This window comes from Salvia miltiorrhiza, chromosome 8, assembly GCF_028751815.1.
Source record: "Salvia miltiorrhiza cultivar Shanhuang (shh) chromosome 8, IMPLAD_Smil_shh, whole genome shotgun sequence".
NCBI classification, from domain to species: Eukaryota; Viridiplantae; Streptophyta; class Magnoliopsida; order Lamiales; family Lamiaceae; genus Salvia; species Salvia miltiorrhiza.
Genome location: NC_080394.1, coordinates 50,492,419 through 50,507,304, shown reverse-complemented (window position 1 = coordinate 50,507,304; position 14,886 = coordinate 50,492,419). Strand labels below are relative to the sequence as shown.

At 38.8% G+C, this 14,886-nt stretch overlaps 1 pseudogene; it reads right to left on the bottom strand.

Annotated features, from left to right (window-relative positions):
* Window positions 1-3,172: 3,172 nt before the first annotated feature.
* Window positions 3,173-13,108, bottom strand: LOC130998622 (uncharacterized; annotated as a pseudogene).
* Between the last annotated feature and the right edge of the window lie 1,778 nt (window positions 13,109-14,886).

Here is a 14,886-nt window from a genome sequence, read left to right as displayed (position 1 = left end):
TATTAAGAAGTATATTTAAATTATTGCACATTAATTTATTCCAACAACATACTCCCTCCGTCCGCCAAGATTATGTCACAATTACTATATTGGGCGTCCGCTAAAATTATGTCACTTTCCTTTTATGGCAATGGTCCCACCATCCTCTTTAATATTTTATCCTTACTAACACTCTTTATTTACAAAAAAAACCACTCAAAATTCAATCTCAACCACTCATCTCATAAAGTGGTGGGACCATTCTCCACTACATCAAAATCATCACCAATTTTATTAAATCTCGTGCCCAAGCAAATTGCCATAATCTTGACGGACGGAGGGAGTATAAAATAACATTACATAATGTTGGGAACTTAATGAAATATCTTAATCCTAGTTTTGATGATACCAAAATCGATAGGTTTCAATTGTAATAAACTAGAATTGTTCGAACTCAAGTGTTAGAGTTCTTTCTCTAGTATAGTTGCTGTTCTGAACACTGAAGACTGAAGAATGAATGACTGAAGATGCTGACTGATGTAACGATTAAGGCAAAGTCAAATATTGATATTTGACTTATCAGTCGAAGGATCAGTTTCGACTGATTACTTAATGCGAGCCACGTGGATTCAGCGGACTGATACTAAAGTCAAGTATCAGTTAAACATTCTTCCTCGGACTGAACCTCCAACGTTCAAAGGAAACCACACACTCCAGAAGTACAGCCGCATTAAATGCAGAGATTTCAGGATAGTCCTTTCTCTGCAGAGGCCACTCCTTTTCGGTGATTACCTTTTCAGAGATGTCGCATCTCCTGCTCTTCAAAGTAGTCGTTCTCACCAAACAAGGAACCTCAAAGATTGAAGCCTCAACCCAAGTTCAAATTACTCTCCAACGGAAGAAATCTTGAAGACCATCTCCGCCAACGGATCTATTCAAGACGTCTCCTATAAATTGTGCTCGAGGATCACTTCAATCTTCACCGATTCAACGACATAAGCTGAAACACTACCGAATTTGTTACTCAGCAAAACCAAGCCTTCCCAAAGTTTAAATCGAAGAAGAGAATCACAAAGCCCAAAAATCAGTCACTGCTGATTACATACATTCTCTTAGAACTTAGGCAAATATTGAATATCCAAAGCCTAGGTAAAACTGACTGCAAAGAACTTGTTCTTTGTGGTTTAGTTGGCAAAGTTTTCAAACCTCTCTTCAACCAACCGAATTGAGTGTTTGTGTCGAAAAGGAGTTCAGACCAGTGTTTTGTCTCCGTGAGGTATTAGTGCCCAATGTGCGCTAGGAGTGAGAAATCCAACCAGGTGTGTTGGTACTGAAGATAGGATCTTCGGTTGTCTCGTTTTGTGTGTACCCGCAAGCATACGTTCAGGTTTGCTGTGCACCCGTAAGCATACGCATCGGTTTGCAGTGCACCCGTAAGCACTTCCCCAGTGAAGTTGTTGGTCTGATCAACCGACCGTGAATGTAGGAAGTGTTTTCCAAACCATGTAAAAATTTATGTGTTATTTACAGTTTTCAGTACTTATATTCTTACTTGTGCTCTTACCTTCATAAACTGAAAACTGATTAATCGCAAAGAGAAACTTAACTGATTGACAACGTGATTAATTTCACAAGTTATTTCAAAACAAAAGTTTTCTGCTGCGTGTGTTATCAGTCTAACTGATCTATCCTCTGATAGTCAGTGAGATTCATAACATCTCACTATTTATCAAACTCGACTGAAGCCTTACGTGTATCAGTTAAAGTCTTTGACTTAAATGATAACTCCTTACCGAAGAGTATTTAGTATCAGTCGTCAACCCTGTTTTGACAAAACTCTTTTCAGTAAACAGGTTGAATCAATTTGAATTTGAAGTTTCATTTTCACTGAGAAAAATAGCCCATAGGTGTATCCCCCCCCATACACCTATTCGAGACCCTCCGGACCTAACAATTGGTATCAGAGCAGGTTGTTCGCAAGAATAATTTTGCTTTGATCAGGTTCTACAGAACTAGATGCTTTTCCTCAAAGGTCTCGAAAACCTTTCTTTTTCAAAAAGTGCTTATTGCTTTTCTTGTCTGTTGTATTCTATTTTCCCTTTTCGATGGAGACTAACCATAAGCAGCACTACAAAGGAAAAGAAAGAGAAAGCAAGTCCAGATATTCCACTGACAGAAGCGGAGAAAGAAAGTCAACTGCTATTGATCTAAAAGATGTGGAATGCTATGGATGCAAGAAGAAAGGGCACTATCGATCTGAATGCTCTGAAGTGTCGCAGTCTGAGCGCAAAGAGATGAAAGCTAGGAGAGAACGTAAATATGCGAAGAAGAAAGCGATGGTTGCTGACAATGTAGGATCTTCCGAATATGCATCAGAATCATCTGCCTTAACTCCACCAGCTAAGATGATGAAAGCCAAGCCCTCATGGCCAACGACACCAAAAGCGTGGCCGAAAATAGCTACGACAACGGAATGAATGGGCCAGAGGTAAACTCTTACTCAAAAACTCCTTATACTGATAACTCCTTGTTGTTTACAGGAGACTTCTCAGAATTTGGAGATAGCTCAGTCGATGAAACTGAAGAGTACGATCAGCTCATGACTGATCACTGTCAGTTAAGGAAAATGTTCGAAGATCTTCTCATGCAGAATCAGAAAATGGAAAAGGAGATCAATGAAGAACGAATCAAGAATCAGACGATCATCTACTTTCCAGATGAAACCTGTCTTGATGGACTGATCATGGAGAACAGTCGACTGAAAGAAAAGCTCAGAATTTCTACATCAGAATGTGACAGAGCATCTCATGAAATCAAGAGGCTCAATCACAAATTGGACGAAACAGTCAAAGACTGCATGATGAAATCTCCCATGATGACTAACTTTCCTTTAAAAGCTCTTGTGGAAAGCATCGGAGGAAAGGTGGCTCCTGCCGATAAAGGAAATAATATCATGATCAAGGAAGTAAGTAACACTTATGAAGACAACACTTCAGAAGAGTCTAGGGATCATGATATGGAAGAAATTCAGAAGCTAAAACTAATGGAAAGAAGAAATGTTCCTCCTCCTCAGAGCTACAGACGAGCTAAGGAAGCCCCCAACCAGTTCATCCTACTAAGAAGACTGGAAAGCAGATTTCAGTCAAAATATGGGAAGGAACATTGGGACTGAAACAGAGTCTTTCTCCCTAGTTCAGGAGGAAGAACAACAGAAGCAATTAGAAACTAAAGTCAGTTCAGTTCCGAAGAGAACAACAACTATGGAGTCATATCTATGATAAGTCCAGAAGAGCCAACGGTCATCCACAACAGCGTGCAACTGGACATCATAAGACTCATGTTCCACAACATCAGTCAAGACTCCATCAGTCAAGGATAGCTCACGCATCTCAAAGAAGACCCTCAATGGAGCAGAGGACACCTGAATACTGCACCAGACAAAGCTTCTACAAAAGCGAGGCTCCTAAAAGGAAAGCTCAACAGAAGAAAGCTCATGTGCCAATTGAAACACCAACAACTTCAGTCAGACAACCAGTTAAGCGCAAAAGATCAGCACCAAGACCAGTTCTGAAGCAGATATGGGTTCCAAAAGGAACACGAGCTAACAATGAAGGACCCAAACCTTGATTGGGTACCTAAATTAACTCTTCCTTGCAGGGCAAAAACAGGAAACTCAAAAAGAAAGAAGAAGTTAAAGCCTCGATCAAAACATGGTACCAGGATAGCGGTTGCTCAAAGCACATGACGGGCTACAAAGAATATCTCACTCAATATGTTGAGAAAGCTGGATTATGGTCTAAAACATAATTTGTTGTCTGTGAGTTAATTTTGTGACAGCGGATTCGCATTGAAGATCAAGAAAGATGAATTCACTGTTAGAAACAGTCAGAAGAAGGTGGTTCTGAGAGGGATCAGACAAGGAAGTCTCTACGTCGTATCATGGGAAGATAGCCCTCCAAAAACATATCTCATCAGCAAAAGCAGCTCGGAGCTCAACTGGCTGTGGCACAGGAGACTCAACCACCTCAACTTCAAAACTATCAACAAACTTGCTAAGCATCAACTGGTAGAGGGCCTACCCTCTATTGTGTTCCAGAAGAAGCAAGAATGTGAAGCATGTCAAAGAGAAAAGCAAACTAGGACACCATTCAAATCAAAATCAGGACACTCCTCTGGAAGAATTCTTCAACTACTTCACATGGATCTGTTTAGCCCAATCTCTCCCAGAAGTTACAACGGTAGGAAGTATACCTTAGTTGTCGTGGATGACTATTCTCGATATACTTGGATCATATTTCTCTACAACAAGAGGGAGACACTGCTGGAATTGCCAAAGCTGCTGAGAAGACTAAGCGTTGAAAAGGAAGTCAACATCATCGGCATCAGATCAGATAGAGGGACTGAATTCCTCAATGCCGTCATTCGTGACTACTGCGAAGAGTGAGGAATCAGTCATCAAACTTCTGCAGCTAGGACTCCTCAGCAAAACGGAGTAGCAGAAAGCAGAAACATGTCGTTGAAGGAAGCAGCAAGGACAATACTAGCTAAATCAAAACTCCCTTTGAAGTTTTCGGTTGAAGCAGTCAACAACGCTTGCTACACTCAAAATCGCTCCTTCATCACTCAAAGACATGGGAAAACCCCATACGAGCTATGGAAGAACATGAAGCCTTCAATCTCATACTTTCATGATTTTGGTTGTCGGTGTTTCATTCACAACAATGACAAAAGGAAGTTAAACACATTCGATAGCAAGGCTGATCCAGGAATTTTTCTTGGATACTCTGGAATTAAACGATCCAGCAAAACCTATCGAGTGTTTAACTCTCAAACTATTTGTGTAGAAGAAACACCACATGTTATTTTTGACGAGTCTACTGATGATTTCAGGATACATGAAACTGAAAGAAGTGCTGAGAACACTGAAGTTTCCAGAACTGAAATGAAAAGCACCGAACCCTCCACAGTTTTGGTGTGGGGACCAGAAAAAGAAGAGGATACTGAAAAGCTTCAATATCAGAAGATCAGTCAAAGGTCTGAAGATCTGATTGGAGTTACTACAGATGGTATCAGCCAAGGGAGAACTCCGACAGTCGAAGATCAAGTTGTACCTGCTGCAGCAACACCAGTTCAACACTCCCCTGCTCGAGAAACTTTTGAAGGACTCAGAACCATTCTGACTGAAAAACCTCCACCATCGCCAGAAGAAATCAAGAAGTATCGAAGATGGTTTGAACTCCACTTAAAGGAGAACATCATCGGAGAACCATCAGACGGTGTGAAGACTCGAAGATCAATGTGCAACCTCGTCTACGGCATAAACCAAAACTGCATCAATGAATATAAGAACTTCAACTGTTTCTTATCATCTACAGAGCCCAAGGACATTGAAGAAGCTCTAAAGTCTACTCAATGGGTCATCGCAATGCAAGAAAAACTCAATGAATTCAATCGGAATTCAGTTTGGGAACTGGTGGATCGACCAGATGATGCAAAAGTGATTGGTTTAAAATGGATTTTCAAAAATAAGAAAGACAAAGAAGGTCACGTGGTGAGAAACAAAGCAAGGCTAGTAGCCAAAGGATACAGTCAAGAAGAAGGAATCGACTACGATGAAACCTTTGCACCTGTTGCAAGACTGGAAGCAGTCAGGCTCTTCTTAGCCTTTGCCACTCACAAAGGATTCAAAGTACACCAAATGGATGTGAAGTGCGCATTTCTCAATGGAGTGCTCACCGATGAAGTCTATGTGGAACAACCTCCGGGTTTTGAGGTTGCTGGACCAGAAAAGATGTACAAGCTGAAGAAATCGCTCTATGGATTGAAACAAGATCCAAGAGCATGGTATGATACTCTTTCTGAGTATCTGGTAGAACAAGGATTCAAGAAAGGATCTGTTGACAGAACCCTATTCACTCTGAAAGAAGGAGAAGATCTCCTACTTGTTCAAATTTATGTCGATGACATAATCTTCGGATCCAAATCCGAACGAATGTGCAAGAAGTTTGCTGACATTATGACTAAGAAGTTTCAGATGTCCATGATGGGAGAAATGAATTTCTTTCTTGGATTACAAGTCAAGCAGACTAGCGAATGAATACTGATTAATCAGTCGAAGTACGCCAAGGAACTGATCGCCAAGTTCGGTATTCAGCACATGAAATCAGTCAAGATTCCGATGAACACAAAGTGGAAGGTAGATCCAGGATCGGAAGGAAAATCTGTATCATCAACCAAATACAGAGAAATCATTGGGTCATTATTGTATTTAACTGCTAGCAGACCAGATATCGCGTATGCAGTCGGGGTTGTGCAAGATATCAGTCGGATCCAAAGGAAGCTCATATGGATGCAGCAAAACGAATTCTGCGATATCTCAAAGGCACACCCAACTTAGGATTGTGGTATCCAGCTGACGACGACTTCAAGCTCTCCGGATACTCAGACACTGATTTTGCAGGATGTAAAATTGATAGCAAATCAACTTCGGGAACTTGTCAATTCCTAGGCAATGAACTTATCTCTTGGTTTTCAAAGAAACAGACTTCAGTCGCCACTTCTACAACTGAAGCTGAATATGTTGCTGCGGGAAGCTGTTGTTCACAACTCCTATGGCTAGTCCAACAACTGAAGGACTACGGGATCAAAGAAAAGGAAGTCCCAATATTTTGCGACAGCTCCAGTGCTATTGCAATCTCACATAATCCAGTTCATCACACAAGAGTCAAACATATTGCAATCCGACATCACTTCATTCGTGATCATGTGGAAAAGAAGAATGTCTTTATTGAATGAATCCGACCGCAGTTCAGATAACAGACTTACTGAACAAAAGCTCTTCCTGAAGATAGGTTCAACGATCTTTGTGGAAGGATCGGCCTCATCAACCTTGAAGAATAATGTTGTGTTTGAAGAACTCAACTGCAGTCACGATGACTGTTGCTTAGCCAACTTGTGTTCCTCAACTGCTGACGTGGAAATCAAAGAAGATGAGTCTTCATCTGAAGGGGAACTTATTCTTATAAGTCAACCAGAAACAGTGGTATCGACTGACTACAATGATCAGTCGATCAGTAAGTATCTTCAACTTACCTGTGAAAATCAGTTAATTCAGTTATGAGTCTTTGATAGTCTTCAAAAACCTTTCTCTAACTGATCGGTTTGTTTCAAAATCTTTAACTGATTGTTGGAAAATGAAATATCCGTGAAGGACAAATACTTTTAAGAAGATTTAAAAATTGCTTTAACTTTTCCTCATTCTTTACTTAAAGTTTTTCCAATCTTTTTGCCTCTGAAATGAAAATCTTGAAAATCTCATTGATTTGACAAAATGTAATGATTTTCCTTACCTTTTGAAGCTTCCGTCCTCTGCAGTGACGACGGACGTGAAATTTTTCTTCAAAAAGATTTTAGGCACCTTTTTCAAAAAACTTTTTCATCTTCTATCTTGGCAATATAGTCTATATATACCTCGATGTCTTCAATTGTTTTCTTCTTCAACTAACATCTCTCCACAGCCTTCTCTGTGAGAATTTCATACTTTCAAAAGTTGTAGAAGAATTTCGTTCCGATCAAGAAGAGTTCAATGACAACGAAGTCATGGAGTGGGAGAATGACGCTCACACACTTGGTCTTCACAGGACCCTTCCACTGGATCTCAACGTCTCTCCGACGTCAAGCTTGTTTCTACCCTCACTTATATCCAGTGACACGAGTGTCTTCCATCCTAATGCCAGGCGCCAAGAAGCTCCTAAGCTTCAGGAGGTTATCAAGCTTATTTCACATATCTTGCTCACCTCCATGGCATGCAACAACAACGAGCTCTTTCTCTCGTTGTCTGCCGGCATCACCAGCTGTACATGGTCCTTTCTTCAAAGACCTCGTACCGACAAATCGACAGTGTTAGTCCTCACGACTGTCACTGATTTGATTTTTCCTTCTCACATCCCTTCTCCGTTTACATGACGAGCCACTCTTTTGCACTACTTCTTTCACCAAAGGCACGCCATGCATTTCTATCATCTCCCTCCTCACCTCAAACACTCCTCTTCCCCACCTCTTCTTCTCTCCTTACCCCTTGCAGGTCCGTATGTATAGCTGCATCACATGAATATCTCCAAGATGCTATGCATACTCTCATTTCCTTCACGCTTCTCTTCTTCATCTCTCGACCTTCTTCACTTCTCCGTCTCTCTGCTCATCCCTCCCCCCACTGGCGTCTTCCTCTTCTGCATCTCTGGACTCATCCCCTTCTCGAATCCTCTCACGAGTTTCTGAGACTAGGAGTTGGGTATCATCTGATCATAGCTTCCATCATTAGCTCTCTTTTTGATGTTGCCAAAAAGGGGAAAAATAGAAGTCAGAGAAAAATCTTCTCAAAGGTGGTTCTTTGCATCTTCTCGAAAGACTGACAATGGTAAAGCAAAAGGATCACCAGAAGTTTTAAGGATGACGTTCCAGTAAGACCTCAAGTCAATGAAAAATAAGTGTGAAAGGAACAAGCTTAGGAACATGAAGATGAAGATGAAGATCAAAGAAGTTCAAGGCGTAGACGAGCAGACTGCTGGAGTTCATGGGTTTCCATGTGTTTGTCCATAGGTTCCCATGTGTTTTTCTTTGTTGTTTTTACTCCCTTGTATGTCTTGCTCTGTACCTCAACTGATTTCTCATCGGTTATTTTTAATGAAAAAAACTTCTTTTTGATGTCAACTTGAAGACAATAACTTTTTGTCCAGGCTCTGATTATTGTCTTTTAGTTTTGTCCTCGTTCAATTTCTTAGAACTGTTGTGTTCTTTCTTCGAAGTGCAAGTTTTAGGTTATATTGTTAAGGGGGAATATAATTCACCCTGTTTAATAACTTGTGCTTTGAGTTCAATCTTTTTCTTGCTTAGAACTGTTGTGTGGTTTTAGCATCATCAAAAAGGGGAAATTGTTGAGAACTTAATGAAATATCCAAATCCTAGTTTTGATGATACCAAAATCGATATAGGTTTCAATTGTAATAGACTAGAACTGCTCGAACTCAAGTGTTATAGTTCTTTCTCTAGTTTAGTTGATGTTCTGAAGACTGAAGACTAAAGAACGAATGACTGAAGACTGAAGATACCGACTGATGTAATGATTAAGGCAAAGTCAAATTAATATTGATATTTGACTTATCAATCGAAGGATCAGTTTCGACTGATTGCTTAATGCGAGCCACGTGGATTCAACGGACTGTTACTAAAGTCAAGTATCAGTTAAACATTCTTCCTCGGACTGAACCTCCAACGTTCAAAGGAAGCCACGCACTCCAGAAGTACAGCCGCATTAAATACAGAGATTTCAGGATCGTCCTTTCTCTGCAGAGGCCACTACTTTTTGGTGATTACCTTTTCAGAGATGCCGCATCTCCTGCTCTTCAAAGTAGTCGTTCTCACCAAACAAGGAACCTCGAAGATTGAAGCCTCAGCCCAAGTTCAAATTACTCTCTAACAGAAGAAATCTTGAAGACCATCTCCGCCAACGGATCTATTCAAGACGTCTCCTATAAATTGTGCTCGAGGATCACTTCAATCTTCACCGATTCAACGACATAAGCTTAAACGCTGTCGAATTCGTTACTCAGCAAAACCAAGCCTCCCAAAGTTTGAATCGAAGAAGAGAATCACAAAGCCTAAAAATCAGTCACTGCTGATTACATACATTCTCTTATAACTTAGGCAAATATTGAATATCCAAAGCCTAGGTAAAACTGACTGCAAAGAACTTGTTCGTTGTGGTTTAGTTGGCAAAGTTTTCAAACCTCTCTTCAACCAACCGAATTGAGTGTTTGTGTCGAAAATGAGTTCAGACCAGTGTTCTGTCTCCGTGAGGTCTTAGTGCCCAATGTGCACTAGGAGTGAAAAATCCAACCAGGTGTGTTGGTACTGAAGATATGATCTTCAGTTGTCTCGGTTTGTGTGCACCCGCAAGCACACGTTTAGGTTTGCTGTGCACCCGTAAGCACACGCATCGGTTTGCAGTGCATCTGTAAGAACTTGCCCAGTGAAGTTGTTGGTCTGATCAACCGACCGTGGATGTAGGAAGTGTTTTCCGAACCACGTAAAAATCTATGTGTTGTTTACAGCTTTCAGTATTTATTTTCTTACTTGTGTTCTTCCCTTCGTAAACTAAAAACTAATTAATAGCAAAGAGAAACTTAACTGATTGACAACGTGATTAATTTCACAGGCTATTTCGAAACAAAAGTTTTCCACTGCGTGTGTTATTAGTCTAACTGATTTATCATCTGATAGTCAGTGAGATTCATAACATCTCTCTGTTTATCAAACTCGACTGAAGCCTTACGTGTATCAGTTAAAGTCTTGACTTAACTGGTAACTCCTTACTGAAGAGTATTCAGTATCAGTCGTCAACACTGTTTTGACAAAACTTTTTTCAGTAAACAGGTTGAATCAATTTCAATTTGAAGTTTTGTTTTCACTGAGAAAAATAGCCTATAGGTGTATTCCATCCCCCCCCCCAATACACCTATTCGAGACCCTCCGGACCTAACATATAATACTTGTAAAAAGCATAAATTTCATGATAATACCAACACTAATATTACATAATACTTGCAAAGTATGAATGTCATATTCAAAGATCATAATCTGCAACTATTCGATAATTTCTTAGCATATCGCAAGTGCACGGGTGCAATTATGTATAGTGGCAAACAAAGTCGAATCCATAGAGACCAATTAAAATCAATTTATATCCTAGATACTAATCATCTATCTGGATAACCGAAATTGAAAGCTTTTTATTTTAAACTAAATAAATAAATAACAGGAAAGAAAGAAATCAAGCTGCAGGGAAGAATCAAATAGAAATAAATTATCCCAAGGTAAAGGTTTCAACAGATTGGAAATCTCAACAGATTCAATTCAACAATCAAGATAAATTCTCCTAGGACAATCTCAAAGCTAGTCTATACCCACTCATGTGGCATACAAACAGTTTATTACATGCAAGACTATCGTCCCCGGATCACACTTCTAAGTCTAACATGCAACTCCTAAAAGTTCATAGGATTAATGTCCTCACAAATACCAATTTCCATTAGAATTAAAATAAATGTGTTCTATGTTCTTAGTTTAGGTAATAATTATCATCTCCTGATCTCAAATTAAAACCTATGATTATGTTAAATTGGCGGCCAATCAATAAAGCAAACAATATAAACAAGAACATAAAAAGGAATAATAACTTGATTAATTGAATCAAACACAGTCATAAATTCAAATCTGTTTACTGGCTAAACCCTGGGAATAAAGGATTCTAACCACACATAGATATATAAATTAGAATAAAAATCTCAAGAAAACAGATAAACATTCAACAAATAAAACCGTAGGGAAATATGTGAATCTTCAGTTCTTGCTCTTGAGGTCTTCTCCGTCTATCTCTCTCAACTCTCAAGAAAAGTAGAATATGATAAAAGTAAAATCTGGATATTTTTTCTTGAAGCTTTTGAGGGGTATTTATAGGCCAAGGTGTCAAATACTGTACAGAGCTCGAAAATACTGATAAAAGCCCAAAATTCCGAAAATTCCTGTAAATCCCGTTGAGCACTATTCACAGTTGTGCGTGACTTTCTTGTTTCGGTCATATCTTTCTCGTCTGAACTCCAATTTATGATCCGTTTGTGCTCATGAATTTCATCGAGATGCCCTACAACTTGTATTTCAGATAATTCTTCCAAATTGTGCTTCATTATTTCTGAAAATTCATTCAAACAATAAGGAAGTAACAAGTTCTTAACAATAAACCAATAAATGCTCAAATAAATCATCAAACACACAAAATCCTCACAACTAAGCATCAAATATGACACACCAAGAGGCAAAAATGCATGTTTATCAACCCCCCAAACTTGAACTATTGTCCGTCCTCGGACAAAACAAAGATGAACCAAAAATGAATCAACATGAGCGCGGGGAAGAATTGATAACATTGTGGCTTCAGATTTGTCAACAAAAACACCAACATGCATTTGTGTTTCCTATTATCAATACTTTCGACGGGTCATTATTTTATAGTATAATTTATAATAAATTTTATTGTTAATTATATTGGTGATATATATGTTATTATTTTAATTTGATATTGTCTGTAGAAGTTTTAGTGTGACATATTTTTTTATATCTTTGTTCTATTGTAGAATGAATACTTAAATAATTATTATTGTTATGTACGACATATAAGAAAACTAACTCGTAGAACATCAGGCCATAATTCACTTACGAAAAGTAAAGGCAATGGTACTCAACACAACAACTCACTAACCAGACAATTGGCCACATCTTCGAAAGCAAGCAATACAACAATCATTTCCAATTCCTCACTTTAAATCCTGAATCTACAATAACCTTCATAAGCTTTGGCTTGAAGAGGAAGTTTCTAAATCCAGAATTGTAGATCCGCACATAGCCTCTGCAAGTAAAAGATACGATATACATAAGCAATTTTCATACATAGAAATCTAATACTCATTCTCATCCATCTAGAATAGCAGTGTTAAGTAAATAGCATTATAAATGCTTAATGAATGCTACTGGTCTATAAAGATATGAATAAGATGATCAAAGTTAAATCGTATTTACCTTTCAATCTATCAAAAATTTCATTGTATACCAGGTTAGTTGTTGTATTGCTTGTCTGACCATTCTCGTCACATATCAAAACTTTGAGACCTTTTTTACTAGTGACTCGTGAGATTGCAACATACAGCTGGTCATGACTGAATACGGGTTTTGGTAGGTAAAGTCCTACGTTTGAAAGAGATTGTCATTGGCTTTTGTTTATAGTCATAGCATAAGAAACACTTAAGGGAAACTGTCACCTCTGAAACCGGATCAAAAATTTAGTGAAATCCGACGGACTCATGACCTTTGTAGCAATTGGAAATTTCTTACCCACATTATTTCCTGAAATCAGTTTTGCTTCAATCACACATTCTCCTATTTTAGTAACTATCATCCTCGTTCCATTGCACAACTCATTGGACGGATCGATATTTCTAAGAAGCATGATGATGCATCCCTTCTTCAATTTTATTTCATGGTTTGTCAATCCTGAACATTTGATTGCAGAACTCAACATTGATGCGAGCTCGATACTTTAAAATTAAATATGAATTGTACTGAACAACGAACCTATTATCAAGTAAAAATCCATTTTTATCCACGGTTATTCCTGTGCCTCTCCTCATATAGGTTGGGTATCCGTTATCATCAAGTTTTGTATGATCAGTGTAGTCCTTTGGGTATCTCTTTGAGCACTTTGAATTCACCATGCAAGGTGAGTTTAATCTGTCTGGACCGCGAGGACCGTGCATCATACATTCAGCAATTGCGTTGTATAGTTCGAGATTTTCTTCTCTTTTTGGAATTTATGTACATATGAAATCGTCTATATTCGCTATCAAGTAACGTTGAGCTTCGCTCTTAATAAAAAGAATGATGTGAGCATGAGGGAGCCCTCGCTTCTGAAATTCGTAGCTTGCTAGCATGCATTTTTTATTGTTATCTTATAGCATTATTGCCGGTATTGCTGTTGCCGGTATGACAGCCTTAGTTTGGTTCGATATTTTAAGCTCAATGAGTTACGATTTTGACGTGATGAGCTTTGCTATTTTGTTTTCTGCTGCCATCGATTTTGGCATTGGTGTCAATTTTTGGCCGTCTGTTGGAGACATTTTTGTTGGGAACTTAGTGAAATATCATAATCCTTGTTTTGATGATACCAAAATGATCATTAGGTTTCTTTTATAATAGACTATAACTGCTTGAACTCAAGTGTTAGAGTTCTTTTTCTAGTTTGGTTGCGGTTCTGAAGACTGAAGACTGAGGACTGAAGTTGCCGACTGAAGCGTCAGTCGAAGAATCAATTTTGACTGATTACTTAATGCGAGCCACGTGGAATCAGCAGACTGATACTAAAGTCAAGTATCAGTTAAACATTCTTCCTCGAACAGAACCTCCAACGTTCAAAGGAAGCCACGCACTCCAGAAGTACAGCCGCATTAAATGCAGAGATCTCAGGATCATCCTTTCTCTGCAGAGGCTAGAGCTGTCAAACATTGCGGGCCGGCCCGGCCCGGCCCAACCCAGCGGGCCTAGGCAATTTTTTGGACCGGGTCGGGCCGGCCCAAAATTTCAACGGGCCTCGAACAATGAAGCCCAGCCCGGCCCTATACGGGCTGCCGGGCGGGCCGGGCCAAAACGGGTCAAAATTAATAAATTAATATATATATATATATATATATATATATATATATATATATATATAGTTTCAAAAATTAATAAATTAAATCAAATTTAAAGAAAAAAATTGAAGACAAATTCGATGAAATAAAAAGGGCCTTAAACAATCTACATCTAAATTACGTAATTGACTAAAATTAAATGTAAACAAATATGACTAATACTAAATGTAAATAATATGAATACAAGTAAAAAACAAAAACTAATTGCAAAAACAACAAAAACTGAAAACGATTTATTCACAAATGAATTAATACAGTAATCAAATCAATTGGAATCAAATAACAACCAAAAAAATAATCAAAAATAAATAAATCTTTCAAGTAAAAATAATTTAATATTGATTGTTGATTGGTAATTTAAATCTTAAGTTAGACTTTGACTCGTCATTGTCGTCAATTAAAGAAATGGACTTAGATTGGGTTGGGTCCATTGGGATTTGGGAGGAGATATAAATTTTTGAAATTTTCACCTAATATACTGATGGGCCGATTTGGGCCCGAAAGCCCGGCGGGCTTTTTGGCCCGCGGGCCGCATGGGCCGGGCCAGGGAGGCCCGGATTTTTTTGGGCCTTGAAAATCCTAGCCCAGCCCGGCCAAAACTACGGGCGGGCCT